Consider the following 26,686-nt stretch of genomic DNA (forward strand, 5'->3'; position numbering starts at 1 on the left):
GGTCTCATCAAGACTGGCTGCACTGTCTTCCTCTGTGGTCTGGTAAGGTTGCTCCCCCCCAGGGGGAGGTGATCAAAGAGCCAGCCACTGAGTTCATGTTAGAGGCAGCTCCCGCTCCCCTTACTAGGGAACCCACTTAGAGACTGAGCAACCATGGGTTACATCTGAGCAGGGGTTCTAGGTTATCTCAATGCTTGGCTCTTGGTTGGAGTATCAGTCTCTAAAAAGACCCCTGGGCCTAGATTTTTGGTTCTGTTGCTCTCCTTGTGGAGCTCCTGTCCCCTCCAGGTCTTTCTATCTCCCCTTTCTTTGATAAGATTCCCTGAACTCTGCCCAAAGTTAAGCTATGAGTCTCAGCATCTGCTTTGATACCCTGATGCATTGTTTTTGTTTTTGTTGTTTTTTCTTAAGACAGCAGCCTGTTGTTAGCAGGATCTACCTGGACTTAGGTTACTGGGTCACCTTTGCTTGTCTTGGAAATAAATCCCACCCAAGTTCAAGGTCTCTCATGGAAGCTGTCCCTATGGTCCATTAATTCATGATTCTGTCATGTGTTCCAGCCGTGTATAACTCTAGGAGTTTCTGTTTAGTTGCATCTCCTCTGCAGCTCAGGGTTTACTCCCCCAAATGTCAGGTAGTAGTTTGCCATGAGGCCCTGCTTGTCTGATGGAAAGCATGAATTGTTTGCGTTCTGGTTTTGTCTTGATGTTAAGAGAGTAATGACTTTGACATTTTCTGTAGGTTAGAACTAAAACTGGAACTTGATACGATTGTGAGTAGAAACAGATTAGAATTATTGTGTGTGTTGAGTGTGGGTGTGTGTTGCGGTCAGGACGCTGGTTTCCTCTTGCCGTTAGTCTAGGGGTCACAGTAGGTAGTCAGGCTCTTGTGGCAAGAACTTAACCAGTGCGCCATCTTGCGTCTTGTTGCTATTAATATTGTTGTTATTAATATATCATATCTTGGTTGATTTTTGAAAATTGACCATTCTTCCTAGATAATACCATTTTTGGTCCTGGTCACATGAATGATATACCTGGTTAAGGGTGTTATGCATTGCTGAAATCTATCTAGTACGTTTTCTTTTGCATTTGTACTAAAAAGATGTTTTGTGCTTGCTCTGTTGCTCATTGATCAAGATACCAATAGAGTAATCGGGGAAGTGCTCCCTCTGGTGTGTTCAGTGGGGGTGTCTAGTTTTGATAGTGTTCCTACAGATCCTCCCAGGTATTGTGTGTGTTTCTTTAGTAGTGTTGGAAACAGTAATCTTGGTATAGGACAAGGGAACACAGCAAAATGTATATGCGGCCTGGCACGGCATTGTCTTCTTGTAAAAAGGGGCACACAGCCTAGGCTAGTGAACACACCTGCAAAGATGTCTTTTTATCCCAGGTGGAGGTGTGACTGCAGCTCATCACGTGGGTGGGAGCGTCACAACGAGTTTATGCTGGCTGTCACTGCAGAGGGAAAGGCTCGAAAGCCCAGGGCTGGGTCACTTACTCACACTGGCCATTAGTGCCAAGGAAAAGGCTGAGAAAGCCCAGCCCTTGCTGGGTCACTTATTTTTCATAACCAAGGGGGGGAGGGGAAGGAAAAGGAAAGAATATTTCTTACAATAGTTACTGGGGTATTAAAGTTTATCAGTTTTATCTTTGGGAGATCAGGACATTTTAAGGAATTGTTAAATTTTATTGAAGTTACCAAATTTCTTCTGGCAGTGCTCTTTCGTTGCCATTTCCCTACACACAGTGTCTTCATTGATTGTATGTATCTTATTCACCATGTTTGTTTTTCTTTCTTTCTCTCTCTCTCTCTCTTTCTCTCTCTGTTAGTGTTGCAAGGGGTTTGCCACTCTTTCAAGCAGCCCAGTATTTGTTTCATTGATTTTCTTTATTTTCCTGTTACAAATTTCACTCTTTGTGTTTTTTGTTTTGTTTTGTTTTGTTTTGTTTTGAGACAGGGTTTCTCGAGCCCAATGACCTTGAATTCCCAGTCCTATGAACATTAGGCATTTCTCACCTTACCTAGCTACAGTTGTTTTCATTGCTGTGATCCTGTTCTGTTCCATGTTCTTGAGGTGGAAGCTCAGCAGATTGGTCTGAAGCTTTGCCCATTTTTAATAAGAGCATTTGTTGCTGTATATCTCCCCCGGCACTGCTTTAGATATCTCCAGGAAGTGTGCTGTATTTGTCTTCATACCATTGAATTCAGTGCATTTTAGAATTCTCAACACTTGCCTTGTTTGTTTATTTATTTTTCGAGACAGTTTCTCTGTGTCCTGGAATTCACTTTGTAGACCAAACTGGCCTAGAGCTCACAGAGATCCTCCTGTCTCTGCCTCCCAAGTGCTGGGATCAAAGTGTGTGCCACCACTGCCCAGCTTAAGATCTGCTTTTTATGCTCAAGGGATGTTTGGGGAAGTATCTTGTTTAGTTTCCAAGTGCTTGAAGATTTTTTTTTTCACTTTTATGTTACTGGTTTATGTTTTGGGTCTTTGTTCTTGGGTAACAGTCAGTCTTTGACCTAATTAAAAAATTGTTGAGAGTTGTTTAATGCCCAGGACACTCAAATAGTGTGTTACGTTGTTGGTCTGTAGTTTTGATGAGAGCCTTAAGTTTGGTGGTGTTGACTCTTTTGCAGTCTTGCTGATTTTATTGCTGCTTGCTGAAGAGTCCTGGTGGGTGGATGTGTCTCTCTCAAAGCTTTGTACTTGGGTTCATAAATTTCAGCATCATTTCTGCAACATACACTTCTCAGATTGTTACGCTTTCCTGTATATTTGCTGTCTTTATAAGCGTTCCCCTCAGTTTTTGGCAGCTTTCTTTGCTCTAAGATCTACTTTATCTGTTCTTATGGAAACATAGATAGGCCTTTTAAATTTTTTCTCTTTATTCTGCCATCCTTTGTCTTTTAAGGGCCACACACTGTTAAAATGCATACTAAAATATGTATAAATATATATTGACATATATAGAATTATTGATGTTGATATCAGTTACATATTGAAATATATATTTCAAATATATATTGAAATATATTTCTATATATGTATATACTTTTGACTATATATGCATATATGTAAAACTTAGTGGTTATACCTAGCTGTTATTGATAGCTCACCTTTACACCTGCCAGCTCACATTTATTTCCTGTGTCTTCTTTTACTGGCTTTCCTGTGGCATTTTCAGAGTTCTCTTTTGGCTGTTTCGTTGTGTTCCTGACATGTGTGTAGATGTTAGTGTTTGCTCCAGTTGTTGTATGCACTGGCATGGCTTGTCATTTTGCTGTTGTCATGGTGCAGTTTGAGTAAGCCGTGAGTTCGCACTCCCTGGATTCTTGTCATCTCGCCATGTGTCGCTGTCCGAAGCACGAGAGAAGCGCTCACACTGCATTGCTTTTGTTGCAGCTGTTAAACACAGCCTGGAGACTTGAGAGGTGAGCTCAGATCCCTCCTTGGCCTTTCAGGTTCCTCTTTTCAGCATGTCCATTTTGCGTAGAGAACCAGCATGCTGAATTATCCATTTAGGGCAATTTTTTCGTTTTCTGTCCTGAGGATATTTAGATTTCTCCATTGTTCCTGAAGAATTTTTGTTTGTTTATCTTTATAAATATGCACTTCTGGGTAGCTTTTCTTTTTAGTCAGCTTTTAAAAAATACTCAAGCTTTCTGGCTTCTGTGATTTTTGCTCAGTTTGGTTCTACAGGCTTCTCTACCCACAAGTTTGGTATGTTTTTGACATTCTACACATTTTTCAGCCCTGCACACACACACATACACATACACTCTCGCTCTCTCTTTCTTCCTCTCTCTTTCTTTTCTTTCTTCTCTCCTCACTTTTAAAGCTTTCTTTTAAGGATTTGTTTTTATTTGTTCATGTGTGAGTGTGTGTACATGTGTGTGCATGCCTGTGGAGGCCAAAAGAGTGTGTTGTATGCCCCGAGCGGTGGTGACTAGTGGTTGGGAGCCTTGTGAGTGGCACTGGGAACCAGACACCAGTCCCCTAAAGAGGAGCGGGCGCTCCCAACCCTTAAGTGCTGAGTTGTTTCTCTGGGTCTTTGCTCTCCTAACAAGCTTGCTTATTCCTGGCTCCTGTAGCACATCCTTTCACGGCAGGCTTCCCCTCTGCCTCATGGTTTCCTCTGTTGTGCGCATCACAGCTGTGATGGGTTTCTCTTTCTCCTGTCTGCAATCCCAGTCACATTCGCTTATGCATGTAGAAGGTGTTTCTAAGGTTAGCGTCTGGTATTCCTGCTGTTTGGCAGGTTTCAACCCCAAGATTGAGAGAGAAGTTGGAGACCCAGATGAACACCCCTTTTCTCTGCTTGGGGCACAGTACTGTAGGAGCATTGTTAGTTTATGTCACTTCTTGTGCGTGTGCCACGGTACACATGTGGAGATCATAGGACAACTTGTGGGAATTGGTTTTTCCTTCCACCATTTGGATCTTGGGGGTCTGGAGCAGGCACTTTAAGTCACTGAGTCATCTTGTCTGCCTGATAGCACACACGCTCTGAAGAAGAATGTTAGATGGAAATTGGGGGAAGAATTGCAGTTGATTGCAGAGATCACAGATCCTAGATCACAGAATTCATACTGCAAGGACTAGCCCAGGGGGCGCCTAATGTTGCAAGGCCCTCATCCCCACCCTCAGACACAGAGGTCAAGGCAGGGGCCCTAGCTGGCTGCCCTGCAACACACCTGGGCACAGATACACCATGTGTAGGTCTCCACAGGCTAGTGTGTAGGTCTGTGCAAAGTTCGTGCTGACGGAAGGGATGAGGATGAAACAGAAGAGAGGCCTGCTGGTGTGCCAGAGACCGGGTCAGGGTTGGGCTACATGCGAGCGCTGTGTCAGCCCCAGCACCACAGGGAGGATCTTGTCCCAGAACAACACAACAACCAAACAGAACAACCCTGAAAATAATGGTAAAAAATACATGTGTCCCCGTGCCCCTCATATTCTCACTGATACGCTAGTTGCTTACCCAGTCTTTCCAGTCTGAACAGTGCAGTATAGGCTTCCCTAGGAGGCTGGCAAGGTGCCAGGAGGACTAATGACTGACAAGGTCATATTTGGGAGGAAGATGGAAACACTATAAAGCTTAGAATGAGGCTGTTTAAAAATCTCATTCCAGAAGTCTGTAAAAAGACATTTATCCAAGTAGAATTTCCATTTAAACTGTATGAGGGATGTGATTTTTTTCAAGCTAGTTGCATTTAAAAAAGTAATAATGTTAAAGTCCTTTTTGTTTCAGTGTTTTAAAGATTTTCCCCCTAAGTCTGTTTCCTAGATCAGTGGTTCTCAACCTGTGAATCATGACCCCTTTCAAGGCGTGCATTTGTGCGTGAGTGAGTGTGGGAGGGTGGTGGCGGTGAATTACCTTTTCACAAGGTGGCCTAAGTTCATCAGAAAACAGAGATGTTTAGCCAGGTGCGATGGTGCACACCTGTGATCCCAGCACTTGGGGAGGCAGAGGCAGGTGGATCTCTGTGAGTTCAAGGCCAGCCTGGTCTATAGAGTGAGTCCAAGACAGCCAGGGCTACAAAGAGAAACCCTGTCTCGAAAAAAATGATAGATAGATAGATAGATAGATAGATAGATAGATAACAAGCTATTTATGTTGTGATTCTTAGCAGTAGCAAATTTTGCAGTTTTGAAGTAGCAAAAAAAAAAAAAATAAGGTTATGGTTGGGGGTCTCCACAGCATGAGGAACTGTGTTAAGGGTTGTAGCATTAGGAAGTGGAGAATGCTGCCCTGGTTGGTGCTAAATCTGACACCAGGTGTGCATTAGATTTGCGTAACTACAGCACGTAGTCTCCTTTCATGACAGTCCTGTTCTCCGCTGATCTTAGGTTCTCCCCACCAGGCTGCCCAGCTCAGTGGAGGCTCTTAGCTTTCCCTCAGTTGGTGACATGCATGTTGTCACCTGCCCGGCTTCACAAACTTGCTGCTTAAGGGTGCCTTCATTGCTTAGAACTGGTCCCAGTCAGGACTGTCAGCCTAGGACAGGGCTGCTGCAGCGCTGCTCCATGGTTAGGACGGGGCCGCTGCAGCTGCTCCCTGGCCCTCCTGTAGCACGACTTTGCTCACTTGATGAGTTTGTTTGAAGACCCAAACGTGGCATGGATGAGGTGATTTTGGTGCTGGTAAATTGCGGTGTTTCTAAGCTCTAGTTGTCGTTCTTAGGAAGCAGCCTGGTTAGAGATCGCAGTTGTCTCTTGAGCACGAGTGTAACTGCTGCACAATTTTCTTTTAAACTTAAGACAGAATGGTGTGTGAATCGGGGTAGGAGAGATGCAGGCTTTGGACATCATACTGCTTTGAGATACGACCTTCCACAAGCCATATGATCTCAGAGCCTCAAGCTTTTCTCCTCCAGAATTGAAATTCAGAGTTGTTACCAGCTTTAGCTGGGACCTGGTGTGTGGGTCTGGTACAGAAGGAGCTCTGTGCCATAGTGTTATTTCTCTTTACTACTCAGCAGTGTGCACATACTGACTGCAGTGTGGACATAACGACCAAGCGCAAGTGAGTGTAAAGGTCTCACTGCATAGCTTTTCTGTAAGGGGGTTACTGGTTTAGAACTTCTGACGTTCTCGGGTTTTAGAAGGGAGAAGGTAGGACTCAAGTGCAAAAGTGAGCTTCACATTCCACCCTTAATTAGAGCAGGCTCTGTTGCATGATGTAGCTTTTGTAGAGAAACTGAGGGAAGATGGCTCAAAAAAGGTGCTGTTTGGCTGGCAGAGCCTCGGGCAGCCGGTGCGGTGCTCTTCAGCCTGCAGGGTAGCTGTACGGTTGCCCTCTTGCCTGTCTTCAGTCACGCTAACTGTACTTGGCTCTTTAAAAGGTAGAAACAATTTGATACAGCCCTGCTTGTGCCTTGCATCTAGAGAAAGGAAAACTGGAAAAGCTGGAAACTAGAACTGGCCCGACATTTACTTTTTGTTTTTAAAAAAATAATGTACATTTTTGTTTGTGTGTGGGACTGACAAGAGCACCTAGCTGCCGGGCACGTGCGGAGGACAGAGGACGACATGCCGGAATTGGTTGTCTCCCCCACCACATGGGCCGTGGGGATTGAACGTAGGTCATAAGGCTTGGTGGAAATGCCTGTACCCACCAGGCCGTCTCTAAGTCACTAACAAAATAAAATACTCTAAGAATAAAGATGTCTGAAACTGGAGGTGTTTGCAGCAGGCCTTTAATACCTGCCTCTGTGAAAGAAAAAGCATTAATGTGCAGTCTGAAGAGGAATAATAAAGTAGCTTTGAGCTTTTAGGGTTTTCTTCATTAATTTTTCCACTGTTCTTTAACTGCACCTCTGAATTAATGTGGATGTTTGGCATTTAAATCCTGTTTCAGTGTCTGTACTACTTCTTTCTTTGTTCATAGAAAATATTAATGGGGGGTTAGGTGGAAAGAAAAAATCCATGATATTTCACAAGAATGTTCATGGTTTCTGTGCAATGAAGAGTTGGTTTTATTCAAGTTGAGTCTTACTTGAGTGCTATTGTAGTGAAACCTGAGACTAACAAAGTCAGTGATGCTTTTTTGTTTATTTTACTGATTTTGGTTTATAAACCAACCTAAGTGAGATTAAGCAAACCACATTAAGACAAATGTACTTTCCTCTTTGAATGTCATCTGTTATGGGTTTATAAAATTTATTATTGATTTATCTTTTTTAGTTAAGTAGTGGTTATTCCTAAACCAACTGTGTACCCAAATCACCACACAGAGATTGGGATTTACTTAATTAACCTAGAGCACAGTGCTGGGCAATAGCTACTCCATCCTAAACCTCCAAGCTTGCATAGTTTCCTACCATTCAGATTTTACCCATTATACTTTTAGTCAGATCTTAGGTCCAGTTCTTCCCTCCTTGTGGTTCCAAGTCCTCTCCTGCTAATCTTTCTCTTCTACTTGCTTCCTTCTCCTCCCCATCTGGACCAGGATGTCCCACCCTCTTCTCACCATTGCACAGCACTGGCTGGTTGTTTAATTGACAACACAGAGAACAAATGGTGGCATGTTTATACAAACTTGAGACAGGTGATGCTTAGACTAAACATCACAATGCAGTGTCTGGATTGAAACCAGATAGTGGGATAAAGAAATCAGCATCTGAATGAACAAGGGTGAATTCCATGAGAGCGTTATACCTGCAGTCATCCTGGAGATGCCTATTCTGTTTTTGTTCTGGACTGTAGGCATCTTCTGGTCAGATCTTCCTGCTTCATTAAAACAAGAAAGAACAGAAATTCTTAGGTTTTTATTTGGCTGTGTATCCAGAACATCAGAAAGCTTGACACTTCATGAAAACTGTGAACTGTTTCTCTGGAAATTCACATTTATCCCACAGACTACTGTAGTTGCCAAGTGTCCAGAGATCCAAATCAGTGTGATCTGTACAAAGTAATTACAGCAAAACCAGGGAAATCATAGAAGAGCAGGTGGAAGGAAGTTTGAGGTGGAGGAAGGCAGGCTGGATGGGGAAGCTGGCTCAGCTGGAGGGTTGTGCCCCTTTGGCAACACCCTTGCCCGGAAGAGTGCCTGGACAGCAGCTGTTCCCCCCCACCCCGCCCCCGCTAGGACTGGGGTGGGTGGGGAGGAAGGAGGGGAAAGGAGAAAACGCTTCCTTGCTTCCTTGTCCTCATGTTCCTTCCTCACTTGGTTTCCTAAGGTTCCTTCCTCGCTTTTTTTAGTGTCTAGCACAAAGCTGTAATTGTCTTTTTTATTTTTATTTATTTTTTAATATTCATTACAGGTTATTTACTTTGTATCCCAGCTGTAGCCCCCTCCCTTATTCCCTCCCAATCCCACTCTCCCTCCCTCATCTCCTCCCTGTCCCTTTCCAAGTCCACTGCTAGGGGAGGTCCTCCTCCCCTTCCATCTGACTGACCCTAGCTTATCAGGTATCTTCAGTACTGGCTGCAGTGTCCTCCTCTGTGGCCTAGTGTAATTGTCTTTTAAGTGTGTGTGGTGTGTGTGTACGCCTGTGTGCATGTGTGTTATCTGGTTTTATTAGTTCACAATCCACAGACAGCTGCCTGTATTCTCTCCCACCTCCTCACCTGTTGGTGGTCAGTGTCCCCTGCTTTTACCTCTCTCCAGCGTTCCCCCATCTGTTCTTCCATGCTCCTGGGACAGTTCTGGCTGGCCCTCAGCGTACCCCTTGGCCCTGGGTTTGCTCTGGGGCTGCATGTGTGTGCCCACCTGTGCTCTCTGCTGAGACGAGCGCGCTCTGCGGTGTCTCTGCTCTGCCCCTTTCCTTTAGCTTTCCAGGTGCGGTTGGCTTTCTTTTCTGTTTGCGCCCCCACACCTGGCTTTTCTGTTGGTGAACTCTCAGAGTGCTCACTAAAGATTGGATGCTCTTTCACACGAGTAGCTTAAGTCAAGGGCTATCTGACTTCTGAGTGAGCTACAGCAAGGGTGTGCCCCAGCGTTAGAGGGGTGGGCACAGGGCCCCGGCTCCAGGCCACAGCTGTCTGTCCGTGACACTGTCCTTCTTCTGAGTAGACTCGGTCCCCGTAACTTAGAGGCTGGGTGCCAGCCAGTGCCAGGTTCACCCTGAGTGTGTCTGTCTGTCCCTCAGTCTGAGGTAGCAAACCTGGATGAGCCCGGCTGGGCATGACTGGGGACAGTGCTTGTTGTGTTTCAGTGGCCAGGCCTCTGGTGGACATCCTGGGCATGGCTGCACGGGTCTTGGGCATGGCTGACTGCATGGCCTGAGAAGGAATGCCCTGAGAACCCGTGGACAGGCTCTCTGCAGAAAGGAGCGGGTGGCGGCGCCCTGGTCCCCGGGCGTCCTCCCCAGGCCAGGGTGACCCTGACGCCAGTGCTGACGGCAGGGAGAGCATGGCAGGAGGCAGGGCCCGCTTACTCTGCTTCTCACGGCAGCTTTTGAAGAAGTCAGTGCTGTAAAGTAAGAAAATAAAGTAACATGATCCGTTTGGATGAATTTGCATGTTTCTGTCTCCCCAAGTTATAAGTTTCTTGATGCCAAGTTTTGTGTTGTTTCCATAGTCAGTATTATAGAAAATAGCTCTCCTGTATAAAAGCAACATTAGTTAAAGCACAAGCAAACAAACCAACCAAAAACCCAACCTGTCTGGCTGAGGAAGTGGCCCTATACATTTGTGTAGGGACAAGGGCCAGAGTCAAGTGTGTGTGTGTTTGTAACCTCAGCACTGGGGAGTGGAGGAGGCAGTGTCCTGAGGCCCACTGGCCAGCACCAGGCCAGCGAGAGACTGAGTGCAAAACACAGGAGGGGAATGGTGACTTCTGAGTGTTCCCTGGCCTCCACACACAGGCACATACGTGCGCACACACATGTATCCACACACACAAGCACACACACACACACACCTTACTATGGCTGGTGTAATAGTTGACAATGAATAAATGTGATAGTTTTCTGTGCTGAGCCTGCTGGGCCACACTGCCCAGAATTTTTTTTTTTAGGAAGTTAGAGTCCCTGTATTTTTTAAAAGACTCACATCAGAGCCCAAGGGTGAAGGGCTGTCCAGGTAGTTTGGTGCTTTGTTATTCTAGATGTTTCCATGAGGTGTCTCCTGTGTGACAGACTTACAGATCTAGACTCTGAGCACACCGGGCCGGCCTCCTGCTGTCCGGGCAGCTTGGATGCTTGGGCAGAACAGAGGGTGATGCGGCCAGAGGGAGTTCCTGGAACTGAACCCCGGCACCCAGCTGCCAGGGCCTCCCTGGGCCGCGTCCGGCTGAGTCCTGTGGATCTGCCCAGCTTTTGGTCATGTGAGCCAGTTCCTGGAAAGAAACCTCCACCCTGTTGTGCATATTTTATGCGCGCGTGTGTGTGTGTGTGTGTGTGTGTGTGTGTGTGTTTGTGCACGCACATCCAGAGTGGTAAGCCGGAGCTGTCAGTGTGCTCGGCCTGCCTCCTCCTGTGTGAGAGCTCACAGCCGGAAGCTTTGTGTGTGTAGATGCCTGTGCAGCTCCTCAGGTGAGGCCACCGTGTGCTGGACGTGAGTGATCACTTACAGCTTGATTGCCGTGGTACACCTGACACTTGAGGGCCGAGCGGTACACAGTGCCGAGTGTGGCCTGCCGTCCAGGAAGGAACTGGCTTCTGAGGGCCGTGGGCTCTGGCGGGCATGCTGTTGGGCACTCGACTTCTGAAACCTGACAGGTGTGGTGGAATTGTGGTTTGTTTTTTTGTCCCGTCACAGCAGCATTCAGTGACTTGAAGTTGGAGTTGGGGGTGCAAGTTTGTGATCCCAAAGCTTGAGAAGCTGAGGCGGAGGGTCCTTGCTGTGAGGTGGAGGCCAGGCTGAGTACCAGGCCCGCCAGAGCTGCACAGCAGAACCAGTCTCCTGCTTTCCTCTAGACAGACGAGCTGTTAGGAAGGCTGGATGGGGACAGCAGGGCCAGTTAGGAGGGCTGGATGGGGAGAGACAAGCCCGGATAGGGAGGCTGGACGGGGACAGCAGGGCCGCTTGGCTTGGAGGCATACACTGATGTTGGGATTTGGTGGCTGCTCAGCGCTTTGGAGGGAAGGGACCCTGGCTGTTTTACCCTGTTCCCAGGGCAGAAGTCAGGAGACTTTGCAATTGGACACTTGCTGTTTGAACTGGGAGCTAAGCCAGCCGTTTTGTTCCGAGTGCCAGTTGTACCTGAGAGGATGACTGACAACCTGGCTATTTAAAACAGCACATTTGACACTTTCTCAGAAATGAAATACAGCTGCCACCTCAAAGAAGACAGTGACTTCTGTTAAATTATACCAATCAAGCCTTTAAGTGGAAAAGTAGAATTTCCTTTCATTTCTTGAGACAGGGTCTTACTCTGTGGCTCCAACTGACCTGGTAGATCAGGCTGGCCTTAAATTCACACTGATCCACCCGTGTATGTGTGTGTATTTGTGTGTGAGGGAGAGGTGGGGTATACGGGCACCCGTGACGGCGGGAAGAGTATGTGAGTTCTTGCCTCCTTTACACTGTGGGGACAAGTGTGCTCCACACAGGGTGAGCATGACTCTGCTTCTTTCAGTGGGCAGTGAGGTGGGGAGTGACCCTCTGCGCTTTGGAATGCTTTTGCAGCTTCCCGGTGAGGAGGGACAGACCCGGCTTTTGAGACAGTTGGCAAGTGAGAGTAGCCTCAGAGCAAGCATTTGATGACCCTGACATCGCTTGTTGGTTTTGACCTGAGTAAAGGAAATGAACAGGAAAAGTCAAGGCTTATGAATTGTGCTCCGAGATTTTTAAAAGAGACTTTGTAACTACGAAGCAAGTGTTTTCTGAATGTGTACTTTGTAAATTAGAATTAATTAATTCATTCATTCCTTCATTTTTATAGTAGCAAAGATTGAGTCTAGGACCTTACACGTGTCAGGCAAGCGTGCTACCATGAAGTTATACTCCAGCCACTGCTTTGTATTTTATTTTGCAGTAGAGCTTTGCGAAGTTGCCTTGCCTAGCTGAGAACCTGTGGTAATCCTCCTGCCTCAGCCTCTGGGTGGCTGGGATCACAGGCGTTATTTCCACACCAGGCTATCTTGTTGGTCACAGTGTGTTTGGTGAGCTCGTTGGCAGGCCGTGTGCTTTATGGGAAGGACACTCTCACTTGGATGCTCAGCATGTGAAGTGCGGGATGAGCTCGTCATTGCAGACTTCTCGAGGACAGGCCTTGGGTCTGCTACTTCATTCTTAAATTCAGGCCGGGATGTAATGGATATTGTTCAAATGAGAGGGGAAATGATGCAAGGAGTGAATGAACATAAAAACGCCACTAGTTTGTGTCAAGAGACACAAACTGCTTATTTTTCTTGCCCAAATAATGTATACTTAAACAAGAAGATTGTTTTATTTCCTAGCTGAAATATTTATGCTCTTTATCTAGTCTGTATGATTTTTTTCGAGAATTTGTAATTGTGTTATGTTTTACTTCTCATATAGCTTATAACCACCTTTCCTAATCACTGAATGTTAATTTTTATATTAAATTTATGGCTTTAATAAGCTGTTCATGCTTCAGTGAAGTGCTACAGGCAGGCTAGCATTTGAAAGATGGGGGACACGGACTTTGAGTCAGATGGCCTGATGGGTCACTTTCCAGGTTTCTGGCACTGGACAAGTAGCTGAACTCTTCCCAACTCTCTTTTCTTGTCCGTGTAATGGAGCAAATAGTGACATTTTCTGTTTCCGTTTCTGTAACTCTCCTCTTGCTGTGATGAACACCACTACTAGAGGCACCTTGGGGAGGAAACGGCTTGTTTCACCTTAGGCTTCACACTCCGTCACTGAGGGAGGTCAGGGCAGGGCTGCAGCAGGAGCTGAAGCAGGGGCCGCAGGGAATACTGCGTACTGTTTGCTCCCATGGCTTGCTCATCCTGCTTCTTTATATTTCTTCTTCTTTTCTGTACATGGGTGTTTTGCTGCTTTCTTGCACACTGAAGGACCAGGAGTGACAGCACACACAGTGGGCTGGGCCCGCCCGTGTCAGTCATTAAGAAAGCGCCCTGTAGCCTTGCCCACAGCTAGTCTGCTGGAGGCAGTTGCCCAGTTGAGGTTCTAACCAGCTGACTCTACTTTGTATTCAGCTGACAAAATCTAACTAGCACATGCAGTTTGGATGACACTAAATAGCGTCAGTTCTTTAAAGTGCACAGTAGAGGCTTTCTGTATTCTTGTTTCATATGTACATACACTTTTTGTAATGAGAGTCCACCATAAGGCACTACTAAGATATTCTGTGATATTCTTCTGTTTTTGACATTTTTTAAAATTGAAAATAAAGAAAGGAATCGTAGCTAAACTGTCAGGATCATGTTCACTCTGGACTCTCCCAAATGTCCCTGCCTCTGGCTGTGCTATCCCTTTTTTCTAGATAAACTTTCTCTTCCCTTTTTCCTCCCTCCCTCCCTCCCTCCCTTTCTTCCTTCTTTTCTCTTTCTTTTCATTCAGAGTGTGTATATGAATGTAATAGCTATAGGGTTTCGGTTTTGTATTTGATTGTTGGAGACACTGAGTATTTGGTGTTTGACATTAAGAACCGTGAGGCTGTTGTCTTAGTGATGTGAATGACAAGACAGTGTTGAAAACAGAATTTGCATGCTCTGGTTGGTGGTTCAGTCTCTGTGAGCCCCCATGGGCCCAGGTTAGTTGGCTCTGTAGGTCTTCTTGTGGAGTCCATGATCCCTCCAGCTCCCTCAGTCCTTCCCCTAAAGACTCCCTGAGCTCTACCTGACATTTGGTTGTGGGTCTCTGCCTCTGTTTCCATCAGCTGCTAGGTGAAGCCTCTCAGAGGACAGCTATGCTAGGCTCCTGTCTGCAAGCACAGGAGAGTATCATTAATAGTGTCTCTCCCGTGGGGGGAGGGGCCTCAGGTTGGGCCAGTCATTGGTTGGCTGTCCCCTCAATCTCTGCTCCATTTTTATCCCTGCCCATCTTGTGGGTAGGACAAATTTTGGGTCGATGTTTTTTACCAGCGGGTTGGTGGTCCCCTTTCTCCACTGAAGTCCTGCCTGGCTACAGGATGTGTCCACTTCAGTCTCAGGATCTCCGGCTGCCAGGAGTCTCAGCTACGGTCACCCCAGATCTTCCCAGGAGTGCTACACCTACGCCATTGTCGCCATAGTAGCACAAGCTACAGGGCGGGGGATATGCTTTCTCTGGAAATACGCCCCCTGGAAGGTCCCTGGCAAACTCATCCCACTTGGAAAAGAGACGTGTCTGAGATTTTTACGCTTCTTCAGTTGTGGCTCTGGGGCTGGAATAATGATTTCTTTGATCTTTCTCTGTGACACCTGAAACAGCACAACTAATTTTATAAAGAAATTTATTATTAGTAGATTGTTAAAGGCTTTAATAAAAATAATAAGTTTAAGGAAAGTAATGAATTAGATTTAGTATTAATAGGCATTAAAATAGTAAAAAAATAATAGGCTCCTTCTTAAGAAAAAATAACATGAGAAGTACAGCTGGCATGAGTTTACCCCTCCCTTCAGTGTCTTGTTCCTAGGGAAGATCATAAATCTTTAGCAGGACATAAGGGAGGATGGTTGACAAAGGTGTGTTAGACTTTGGCAGGTATTCGACTTGGCTCGGAGGACTATTACAGCTCCTGACTTTCCTCTTCACTAGTCAGTGATAATGAAACCGTAGTTTGAGGTTTTTGTTTCTTGTTTGCGTTGATCAGAAAGTTTCTAGGCAAAGATTTCTTGTGGGCACTGCCCTATGTTAAAACATAAACTTTGTATCCTTGGTAAAAGTCTGAATGTTCTGGAAAGCATGCCAATTTTAAGGTGCTTCCTTGTGAGATCACTATAAAAATACTAGCTTGACTTCAGTAAAGTTGCAGCAGGGTCAAAACCATCAAGGTGTCTCTGTCTGTCAATTCTTCGCCGAAACCGTGTCTTCCTGTCCAAAGCCCTGTTTTCCCGCGGATAATGGGAGCCCAACTGGGCCGGTCCATGGCACAGGAGCTCCCCCACCCCAGGTCTCCAGCTTGTCCCAGAGAGGCCCCAACACCAATTTCTCCAAGCCCTCTCAACTCTCATCCCCGCTATCCCACACCTGATCCCCCACCCCGTTCCCCTCTCCACCCCATCTCTCACCCAGTTCCCTCTCTCCTCCACTTCTGCTGTCCATGGTGTCTGTTATCTTTCCCATTCTTAGTGGGCTTCCGGCATCCTCCCTTGAGCCCTCTTTGTTACTTGCTTTCTTTGGGTCTGTGGTTCCCTGTACTGTGGCTGATACCCTCCATGGACTGGTCCTAGCCCCCTGTACATGTGACTCTGACGGGTGCTTGGTCCTCAGGTGGGTCCCTAACAACGGGAGCAGGGCTGTCTCTGGCTGGACTCTATTTGCCTCCCTCTTGATTCCGTTTCACTATCAGAGCTCCTTTAGCCCCGATGCAACTTGATGTGCCGGGGTGGGTGGCCCCCGGAGGTAGGTGGTCCCCGGGGGAAGGTAGTGGTGGGGCCAAGGGGGTTTGGGGGAAATGGGTGGGAGAGGAGGAGGAAGTGGGGTTGCAGTTGGGATGTGAATTGAACAAATAAAGAAAACAGAACCCGCACTCTCTTCCCCATATTTCAGAAAAGTTTGGTCCCATCAGGGAAACAGTTTTTGTTGTTGTTTTTGGAACTCACAGTCTATTGAGCACTGGGATTATCTGCATGTTCCACTGTGCACAGCAGGAAGCAAAAGTTTTGAACACATAATGTGAACCAAAGGTTTTAAGAAAACTGTTAGTTTTTTTCATACATTTGTTAAAATATTTTAATGATTTTTTTATATTTGGAAAGGAAGAGGGAAATAAAGCATAAGCCGGTTTCAGATTTATTTGAATAATTCATTACATAAATATCTGTTGAACACCAGCTGTGTACTTTTTGGGCCTTTTTTATTTTTATTTTTTGTGAGACTTGAGTTCTCACTGTGTAGCTCCAGCTGGCCTCCTCTTATATTTTCCTGTCCCTGCTCCCTAGTGCCGACTTACAGTTGGGGACCATCAAGCTTGGGAGTAGTTCTCTTTAGGTTTATTTATGTGGAAGTATTTTACCTGCATGTGTTTGGGTAACACACGACTGCCTGTGGTCTGCACGGGCACTGGGAAACGGCCAGGGTACACTTCCGGATGAGGAAGCACTCCAACCTCTGAGCTTGAGGGTACAGAGTAGCCTCTTAGAGAAGCTGGGCTGTGGGTGGCTGGAGCCTTAGGAAAGTGGACTATGGTGCAGCTTGCTGCTAGTCTTCCCCAAGGGAAGCACTGTGGGATTGCTTGGGGATGGGCATCCTAATTTTTACATCTTAGAGAGCAGAAAACACAATTTCCCACGTGCAAAGCAGCCGAATGGTCACAGCACCCGGAGACGTGTGCACTCTGAGTCCTGTGCTGTGTTCCGCCTGTGCAAGGTGCGTTGGGAGTGTCTCTGTGACATTCTAAAAGGCAAACTGAACGCCCGAGAGTGCTCTGTCTAAACCGTCTCCTCAGTCAGCTGTGATTATATTGCCATTTAAGATATCAGCAGGAGTTACACTAGAGTGATGGATTTCCGAGTTACTTGAGTTCTCTGTGTTGTCTAATTTGTTTTGCCCTTTGTGTATATATTTCTTACTTTTACAGAAAAGGGTGATGCTGCAGGCAGCTAATATATCGTTTTTTTCTAGTCATGCAATTGTGGCTTTAAATTTCGTTGTTTTTATTTAGATATCTTCTTTAAGCATCCAGACTTTCCTGCATTTTATTTTGAGTGCTGGTGTGGCTGAGGCATGGCCCAGGCATTGAGGGTGAGAGCTCGTGTTGCACGAGACTGGAGTTGTTTTCCCAGAACCTACATGCGGCAGCTCACAACTGCCCAAAACTCCAGCTGCAGGGAGCCGGGGCTCTCCTTTGGGCTCTGCAGGCACCAGCGTGCACACGGGCACACACACAGACAGAAACAAAGATGTTTATTTTGAATGCTCACTGTGAGAGGCCGTGTTAGATGCCGAATCATGGCTAGTAGTTGATGAGAACCCAGGGTGTGCACACACGGCTCACCTGTAAGGGAAGGACGCCATAACATTGCGTCACTGTCAGCCGGCTTCTCCTCTGTAAAGCTTTCTTTATGGTTTTAGAGACAGGCTTTCTCTGTGTAGCCCTGGCTGTTCTGGACTCACTTTGTAGAACAGGCTGGCCTCGAACTTACAGAGCTCCGCCTGCCTCTGCCTCCCAAGTGCCGGGATTAAAGGCGTGCGCCACCACACCCAGTTTAGGAATATATTTTGATGAGAAAAGGTGGGAAGGAATGTGATCTTGCGATCATCTGTCTAAGTTTAAAGACAGAATGGAACTTGGTAGGTGTTGGTGTCTGCTTAGTCATGACACTCACACTTGGGCGTGCACGGCAGTGTTCCGCTTCGTGCATCATTTTCATGCTCGTGCGCTCATGGGAAAGACTCCGGGAACTGGAATCGGAGAAGCAGGGGTGCTCTTTCCTGTGCGTGGCCTTTCTTCCACGGAGGAAGGAAGGAGCCGGGTGTCGTCTGCTTTTCCGAGTTCTGCATTCTACAGGGCAGGGGCGCCCCGGAGAAACTCTGGGCAAGCAGAATCATGTCGTAGCGGAATCTGGGTCTCCGCACAGGTTGAACCAGTGTGGTCCCGGTGTGTGCCTGGGCACCCGACTCGGCTGCTCTGGAACAAGCCAGCCTGTAGCTTGACTTAAGAATGTCTTTCATGACAAACATGGTATATACTCGCTTATATAGACCTACAAGAAATGATAAACATAATAAAGTCTATACACCTAAAGGAGATAAACAAGAAAACAGACACGAGGTAAGATGATCAATCCTCACTTAGAAAGACAAATGAGATGTGCATAGGACATATGACAGGAGTCTACTGCAGAAGGCATCTGAAAGACCAAGCAGCATTTCAAAATAGATACTAAGACTCATAACCAAACCTTCGGCAGAAGGGGAGCTAGTATGATGGGGAAACCATAGGAGCCCCACAAGGACCAAATATATCTGGGCACAGGGTTTTTTTCTGAAACTGTTTCTCCAACCAAGGACCATGAATGGATATAACCTAGAACCTTTACTCGGACGAAACTCGTGATAGCTCAATAACCAATTGGTTTCCCATAGTAAGGGGAACAGGGACTATCTCTGACAGGAACTCAATGGCAGGCTCTTTGACTCCCCACCCCACAAGGGAGGAGCAGTTCTGCTAGGCCACAGAGGAGGACTTTGCAGCAGGCCCTGAAGATACCTGATAAAACAGGGCCAGACAAAAGGGGAGGAGGTCCTCCCCAATCCGTGGATTTGGAAAGGGGCAGGGAGAAGCTGAGGGAGGGAGGGTAGAATTAGGATACAGCTGGGATACAGAGTTAATAAAATGTAACTAATAATAATAAACAAACAAAAAGAATGTCTTTCATATTTTGGACTCTTTTTTCAAAAAACCTGATTTAAGGGCCTTTTTTTTTTTTTTTTTTTTTTATGAGAAAGGAAGCTTGTAATAGTCCTAAGAAGTGAGTGAAGGCCTTGGGAGTTTTCTGTTTTGAGCACACACGGCTCCCTATAAGGGGGAGTTTGTGTGTTTCTTCACTTTCCCCCTGAGTGGAGGGGGTGTGAAGGGTTAAACAGTCACGTTGCCGTGTGTTTGGGGTGTGCTTGTGTGGAGGCAGGAAGTCCTCACCCTGGCTTCTGCCTCCGTCGCTGTCCCTGCTTTTCAGAGGTTCTCAGGGTGGCCTTAGGAGACCTTCCTTTAAGACCGCTACCCACACGTCCACTGTGGAGTCAGCAGCTCAGCAGCTGTGGACAGCGCTCCTAAGCACACTTGTTCATGAATTGGCGCATGTGCTATCTAGAAAGCCGTTTGCAAGCTTGAAGTAAAAAGTTTTTCTGTTCTTTTCCTTATAGATGATTGAACATTTTTGTTGTTTCAGAATAGTCTCAAAAAACAAAAGAGATATTGTGGACAGAAAAAGAGAGGACCTGTGGCATGCCTGGCATTTGAACCCATAATAGAAAGCTAGATTAATTTAGGAGTTTATAAAATTATGGGTCTACCAGAACCCCCGACTTCTAAGCTTAGACTTTCACAGGCACTGAGCCACTGGGATATCCTCCTGCCCGTTATTAGTCTTTAGTCTCCGAATGCTGATTCCAGAATTACCATTCAGATCTGTGGGTGGTAGAGCTGCAGTTGTGAATAGCGGGACCAGGCTTTGTCTCTGCCTCATCAGCAGAAAACAGCAGTCTTGCCACCTCTGCAGAATGTCCCGTTGGAGAATTGTGTGTGCTTTGCAGACCAACAAAGACAGCTTGTCTGAATGTGCTGTTTTAGCCTATCAGTGATGAAATTTTGTGTGTGCTTCTCCTTTGCTTTTCTTTTTCATATTCTAAAATACTCTATGGATTTTGAAAACAGTAAAGGAGAAAGTAAGGTTCACTGAAGTCCGTTACTTCTGTGCGTGTGCACATATAGTTGTGGGAGGTGTCACATCACAGCTCGCAGGTGCTCGGAGGACAGGCTCACTCAGTTTGAACCCGGGTCTCAGGCCTGCTTGGCTTTACCCACTGGCTTCCACCTTAATTTTTAAATTTTACTTAATCTAAGCTCATTTGTTGGGAAGTTAAGAATTTTGATTAATTTGAGTATGTTGTATTTTCAGTTGTAAGCAAATAAGTTTATGAAGCAAGTATAACTCAATGAACCTTAAAATCTAAATTGAAATATACCGTAAGATACATGCTACATTTCGAAAACATGAGTTTAAAAGAAATTGAATATATTTTGTGTTGAATGTGTAAGGAAATGGTAATCTTTTGGATATATTAGGTTAAATAAGCATACTATTAGTAGCTGTTTCTTGTTACTTTTTTAATGTGGCCACTGAAAATTTAAGATCATGTCCCTGGCTCTTGGTATACTTCTATTTGTGCTGTTTCAGATGCAAAAGAAATTTGTGTGGATTTTGCTTCTGGGGTCAGACTGTGGCTCAGAGAGTTTGAGCCAACTCTTCATTTGATTGTATCCAACCACAGGCATTTATGCTGTTAGAGAAACGAAAGCCCCTGGCAGCGAATGTGAAAAGCCCTGAGTGGCAGGGCACACTCAAGTCTCATCCAGAGCAGAAAGGAATGAGGAAATGCCACATCCCTGCTTTTTGTAGTCTTATGCGTGGCTTGCTGGGAGTGAGACATGTCAGACAGAGGTAAAGATTTTAAGATACGGGAGAAAAGTAGCCCTGGCTTCTGGAGGGCTTGAAGTGGCGAGGGCTGCAGAACAGAGAACAGCGCAGCGGTGAGTGGAGGTGGCCAGGGTGGAAGTGCTTACGGGCTTTGATGTCTGTCCTGGGGTTCGTGAGCAATAAGGAGTGTGCTTTCAGAGATTAGCTCGTGGTACTAAGTCTTGGACAAGACTAAGGAACGGGTCAGTGGGGCCGCTGCCACTTCAGTGAGAGGAGGAGGTTACTTTGGGTAGGGTGGAAGGAACCGAGGTGACAGTAGAGTGGGGAGAGTCACAAAGTGACCTGAGTAGATGAAGTTCTGTTGTTTGAACTGACAGTGAGGAAGCAGTTTAGAGCATCAGCTGTAGTCTGTCTTCACTTCCCTGTCTCTCAGGGAGAGAGATGTGTTGGAGGGAAAGATGTTGGTCTTGCTGGAGCAGTGGCGCTGGGTAAGATTTCCCATGAGACTTGTGAAGATAGCAAGAGGGACATGAGTTTTGACTCTGATCTCCACGGTGGCGTCTTGTCTTCCTTACTTGTGGAGTTTCTGCTGCAGATACACACTGTTTCTACAGATGAACCCTGGATGAGTGTTCGTCTGCACAGGCGCTGGGCTTCAGAGATGAAAGGATCAGCCAGGCAGACTCTGCCTTAGAGGAATCAGGTTCTGGGGGATGCAGACAGGAAGGTCTGGGCTGAGAGTGCAGGGAAGCCCTCGCAGAAAGCTGCCGAGCGAGGCTGGAGGACTGGTGCTTGAAAGGAGCCTTTTCTTTCCTTCTTGTCGGTCAATGGAAGCTCACGAGGCACCAATGGCCACTGCATCCAGGACCTGTGCAGCAAGGACCAGCGCAGCAAGTTGCAGTGACTTGGTTTCTGTTCCGGCTTGTGGGTGGTGTTACTAATTTGCACCTGTTACTGAGTTGCTAGTGCATAAATGGCTTCATTAGTGTCCTGTAGGATTTCTAGAAATGAGCATTTGGTGGGCTTCAGACTTTTTCCTGTTTGTTATTGTTGCTTACGTGTTACAAAGTAAACCATCAAGAATAGCACCTTGCTGTGCAAAGTTTGGAGCCTTGGTTAGGCTGTGCTTTAAGCTCTGTGTTTGGATTTCTAACTTTCTATTTCAGAACCCTTAAGTGGCTGCTATGTGCTTTTTCTAATCTCTTCCTTCTGTGAAGACTCCTTTGCTTTGGAGTTAAAGTTGATTTTTGCCGTGGTTTTCGTGCTGGCTGCTTAGTGCGCTTTCCTGTTTTGTCCTCTGTTGTCTGTTAACTGACCCAGTGTTACAATACACAGAACAAAGAGAAACTTATGTAAGCAACTAAATTATAAAGACATATACACACACACAGTTATTTGTTTTGTTTTTGAGCTAGTGTCTCACTGTGTAATCCTGGCTGTTCTGAAGCTCACTGTGAGCACCCGGCTGGCCCAGAGTTTGGGGGATTCCTTCTGCCTGTGTGCTGGGGTTAGAGGTCTGTGCCATCTCACCTGGCTAACACACACACGTATTTTTTGTTGCATGAATTAGAGTTAAAATAATTTAAATTCAGTTTAACTTAAGGAGCCTAGTCCTTAATTTTTGCCCCCAAATCAAAGCGATTATTGATTATTCTATTGATTTAATAATTAATCCTATAATAATTATTGATTAAATGTAGGGATTTTTTTTCTGCTCAGTAGTATACTTCTGCATTTTAGAGAAGTGGGGATTTAAGAATTAAACTGAGTAGCATATGTTGTTTCATAAATGTGTTTCTTCTAAGCTGACTTGGATTCTGCCATTCTCTGAAGTTTACTGTAGTGTAGTTCTTAAGCTGACATCAAAGGTAAAAAGACAAATAGTACTTCCTGTATTGAAATAAAACTTCAGACGCAGTTGAGGTTTAAAGCTCCCTTAGATGTTCTTCCCAAAGTTCCTTCCTGGAGATACTTTGAGGATAAAGTGGAACAGGCCAAGTCTTCTTCAAATATAGAATCGGGTCATGTGCAGCAGTGCTGGTCCCAGTTCAGTTGTTAATTAAGGACAGATATAGCAGGTACAATTTTTGTTCTGCTTTTAAAGGTTGATTTTTTTTCATGAAAAATTCACCATTGTCCGTTGATGACAACATACAAACAAGGTTTTTCTTATAAATGTTAGAAAATGAATTCTACTTTGTGTCCTACATTCTAAGTAAGCACTTGATTCTTGCTTAGATTGCTGTGTGGGAAGAGGCAGCTGGAGGTAGGCAGAAAAACTGTGCCAAGTGTTTACTTTTTCTGCTGAAGGGACTGAGGTCACGGTCTGTAAAACAGTGTATGTGAGAATTTAGCCCCGGTCTTTGCATGTGGATTCTTGACTATTCCCACCCCTGCCTGTGAGCCTCTGAGCCTGCCCGAGAGCGTCTCCCTGCGAGGTGGGTGAGATAGATATACTGAGAGTGCCCTCAGGAGACCATCCTAACAGCGCTCTTATGACCTTTCGGCCCTGTCCCCAGCCTGGGGCTCCAGCCAGCTAGTCTGCCTGAGGTGAGTCCTCCAGAGAACGGCAGGAGCTATGCTGAGAAGCTCTGCCTGCTCGTCCTCAGAGAAACTGACCACGGTTCCGGTTTCCTCCTGCTTTCCAGGCTTAGATGAGATTTACTGTGCAGGTTTATGTTCTGTTTTTCTTAATTTTTTTCTGTTTTAAATCATTTACACATGGCCTTTTTAATGCTTACATAATATTACTAGACAGTACTAACCATACCTTTGTTCTTAGGTATTCAGTTTGATTCTGCTAAGGAACAGTACAGGGGACACCTTTGCTAGGGAAGAATTTTTCTGTAACTAGAATTTTTTTTTTCTTTTCTTTCTTTTGGTAAAGGGTTCTAAAAATATTTGTGGAAGTCTTTTTAAAGGAATATATATATATATATATATATATATATATATATATATATATATATATTTAGAAAGTCAAGGGCTAGAGAGATGGCTTAGTGGTTTAGAGCACTGGCTGCTTTTCCAGAGGTACAGTTCCTGGGTTTACATGGCAGCTCCAGTTCTGGGAGGATGTGACGCCCTCTTCTGGCCTTCGAGAGCACTGTACACACGTGGCATCAATGTAAGATCTGTGTGTCCCTCCCTGCCTGTCCTGGAACTCTCTCTTAGACCAGGCTGGCCTCGAACTCAGATCCGCCTGCCGCTGCTCCCCGAGTGCTGGGATTAAAGGTGTGCGCCACCACGTCCGGCTAAAATTCCGTGTGTGTTTGCCTCACCTCCACCCCCCCAAAATCCCTGTTTGGTCTTTGTGCACATGCATGTGTGGACACCTGCGCCACTGTGCACACTTGGAGGTCAGCACGGTCTTGTGGAGTCAGTTCTCTTCCGAGTGTGCGTGTGTCCGGCGATGGCGCGCAGGTTGGTTGGGCGTGCAGAGCCGGCTCACTAGCTTCAGAAGTTCCTGAAGTACCCTGCCCAACTGTTCCCAAAATGTTTCCATAGCCATGTGGGATAGAAGAGAACCAGCCTGTGCGCGCCGTCTTCCGACCGCCACGTGCCACCGCCAGGCAAGCACCCGGACATACAAGTAAATAAAATGCAGTCTATGTGTGGACACACATGTATGTCTGTATGTGCCTAGACAAAACAAGACCTTATCAATCCTTGCTGTAACCAAAACTTGTTTTGTGTACATAAAAAATAATTTGACATTTTATACCAACTATTTAGTTATACCAAGAATTTATAATTCCACGAGTTCTCAAAATAGTTTGACGGATGATTTATGACAGTTCCTTTAAAATTTTTCATTGCTTTAGGAAATAACAAATATAGTTAATAATTGCTTTAGTTAATAACAAATATAAATATATTTAATTCTTTGATATTTGAGACTCAGGATTACACAAATTTTGGGTTCTGTTCTTTTTCTCTGCACTGCAAAAATGGACGACTTAAGCCTGGTGTGCTGGCACATGGTACTCTGGGAGACTGAGGCAGGAGGATTGCTCCGAGGTCAAGAGCTGCCTGAGCTGCGTAGTTCAGTTAAAGACCGCTGTGGGAAGGAGGGGAGGCTCAGCAGAGAGTGTGCTTGCTGCAGACCCAGGGACCCAGAACGACAAGCTGGGGCACCCCTACGGCTCACCCTGCTGTAGGGGGCAGAGCCATTGGCTTCCATCCGCTGCCTCAGAGGAGTAGCTGTGTGGCAGTGGAGGACAGCCTGTGCCCGCTTCTGGATCTTACGCGTAAACACAGATGCACACACCCCACCTGCGCACATGCTGTGCACATGCACTCGTGTGGACACTCACGCAATAAAGGAATAAATAGAGTTTTTTAAAGCAAAGAAATTGAAGATTTAAGTGGGTTATAAGTATGGAGTGGATTACAGAGGGCTGATGTTTTGGAACTCTTTGGCATGTGTGCATCTGTGTGTGTGTTCTGTGCTTGTGTGTTGGTCTGTGTGAGTCTTCGTGGCTCCTAGAGGTCAGCAGTGGGGTGTATCTCTCCTCTTGTGTTGAGGCAGATTCGCAACCACCCTGGATGCTCACTGCATTCTGGGCTTTCTGCCAGTGAGCCCAGATTCAGCTGTCTGTGGGCCACAGTGATAGCTACAGATACAGGCAGGTGCCATGGCACTGGCACTGAACTTTGGTCCCTGTGCTTGGCTACACCGAAACTGATGATTTCACATACATGGCCCATCCGTGTGATTGTTCAGCCTGGGGAGGTCTGACTGTGGCTCCACGTGTGCGCTCCCACCGCCTTCACTGTGGCTCTCCTGTCTCCCATCTTCCAGCTCATCCGAAGGGGGCCGTGTCAGGAGGCCATGCTGTCTGTGTCCCCTCTGAGAGGGTCGGCTCTGCTCAAGGAAACTGTGAACTCTCCTGCCTCTCCCTTTCGTGTACTGGGGCTCCAGGCACATGCCACCATGCTTGGTTTTGCGCTGTGCTCCGAGTCAGGCCCGGGCTTTGGGTGTGCTCAGCAGGTACTCCACCACTGAGGGACGCCCCAGCGCATGTCCTCTTGATGTTCTGTAGTGTTTGTTCTGGCCTCAGGCCCTGGGAGTTTCTGAACACCACATTGGATGGCCTCCATGCCAGTATTTCTCTCTCTCAGGGGGACCGTGCTCAGAGTTGAGCTCACAAGCTTGTGTGTGTCATCTAAGCACTTCTGAGTTGCACCGCCAGCAGCGTCAGTGCTTTTAAACGTGGCACACAGGCTGGCTTTGTTCTTCACTAATTAGGTAATCCTCAGAATTAAACGCCAAGGTTTCCCCTGGGGCTTCCTCTTGCTACTCCTGTCACACTGTGCGAGGGAGCTTGAGTGTGTGGCTGGTGCCATCCTGTCTCGTCTCTTTTCTTCTCTCCCTCCCCTTTGGAGATGGTCCCTCTCTGCAGCCTCGGCTATCCTGGAACTCACCATGTAGACCAGGCTGGCCTCAGGTTCACAGGGGTGCCCTGCCTCTTCCTGCTGTGCACTGGTAGGTGTAGGCGTGCCTGTCTGCTGGCCATGTGCTTTCTTCACACGTGTCCTGTCCCCAGCCAGCTCCCTCTGTGTCATCCCAGAGGCCAACTCCCTCATGCCCAGGATGAGTGTCTGTCCGGGGTAATCTCAGCATGTCTGTTACTATTCAAATGGCTAGTTTCACTTCACTGTGCTCCAACCGTGATCCTGGAAGACAGTTTTTATTTGTCCGTTCCTGCTGCTGAACGCATTTGGAGATGTTTTGTTCTGAGATCGGGGCACAGCCGACCATTCTTTCCCCACAGTAGGAGTGATTGCTCGGTCACATCTAGCCAGTTTCAAGTCCTCGCTGTTGTTTATGTGGACATTGTGTCTGCACACTGTGTTCATTCAGTAATTCCTGTTGTCTGCCGAGTGCTAATGCGCTAACCACACTGCGTGCCGAGACTGTGGGTTGATTTGTAGAGAATTGTATAGAATTGAGTTTTGAAATTAGGAGCGGGGCTTCTGTCTGTGTAGCTTTCTGTGGTGCTGCTGTGGGAGTCTGCAG

At 46.3% G+C, this 26,686-nt stretch overlaps 1 protein-coding gene across 7 annotated transcripts in view; it reads left to right on the top strand.

The window, feature by feature from the left end:
- Positions 1-26,686, top strand: part of Arhgap12 (Rho GTPase activating protein 12) — a 94,493-nt gene that overhangs the window by 26,839 nt on the left and 40,968 nt on the right. The window lies entirely within an intron of this gene.

This window comes from Meriones unguiculatus, chromosome 3 (genome assembly GCF_030254825.1).
Source record: "Meriones unguiculatus strain TT.TT164.6M chromosome 3, Bangor_MerUng_6.1, whole genome shotgun sequence".
In the NCBI taxonomy this organism is placed as follows: Eukaryota; Metazoa; Chordata; class Mammalia; order Rodentia; family Muridae; genus Meriones; species Meriones unguiculatus.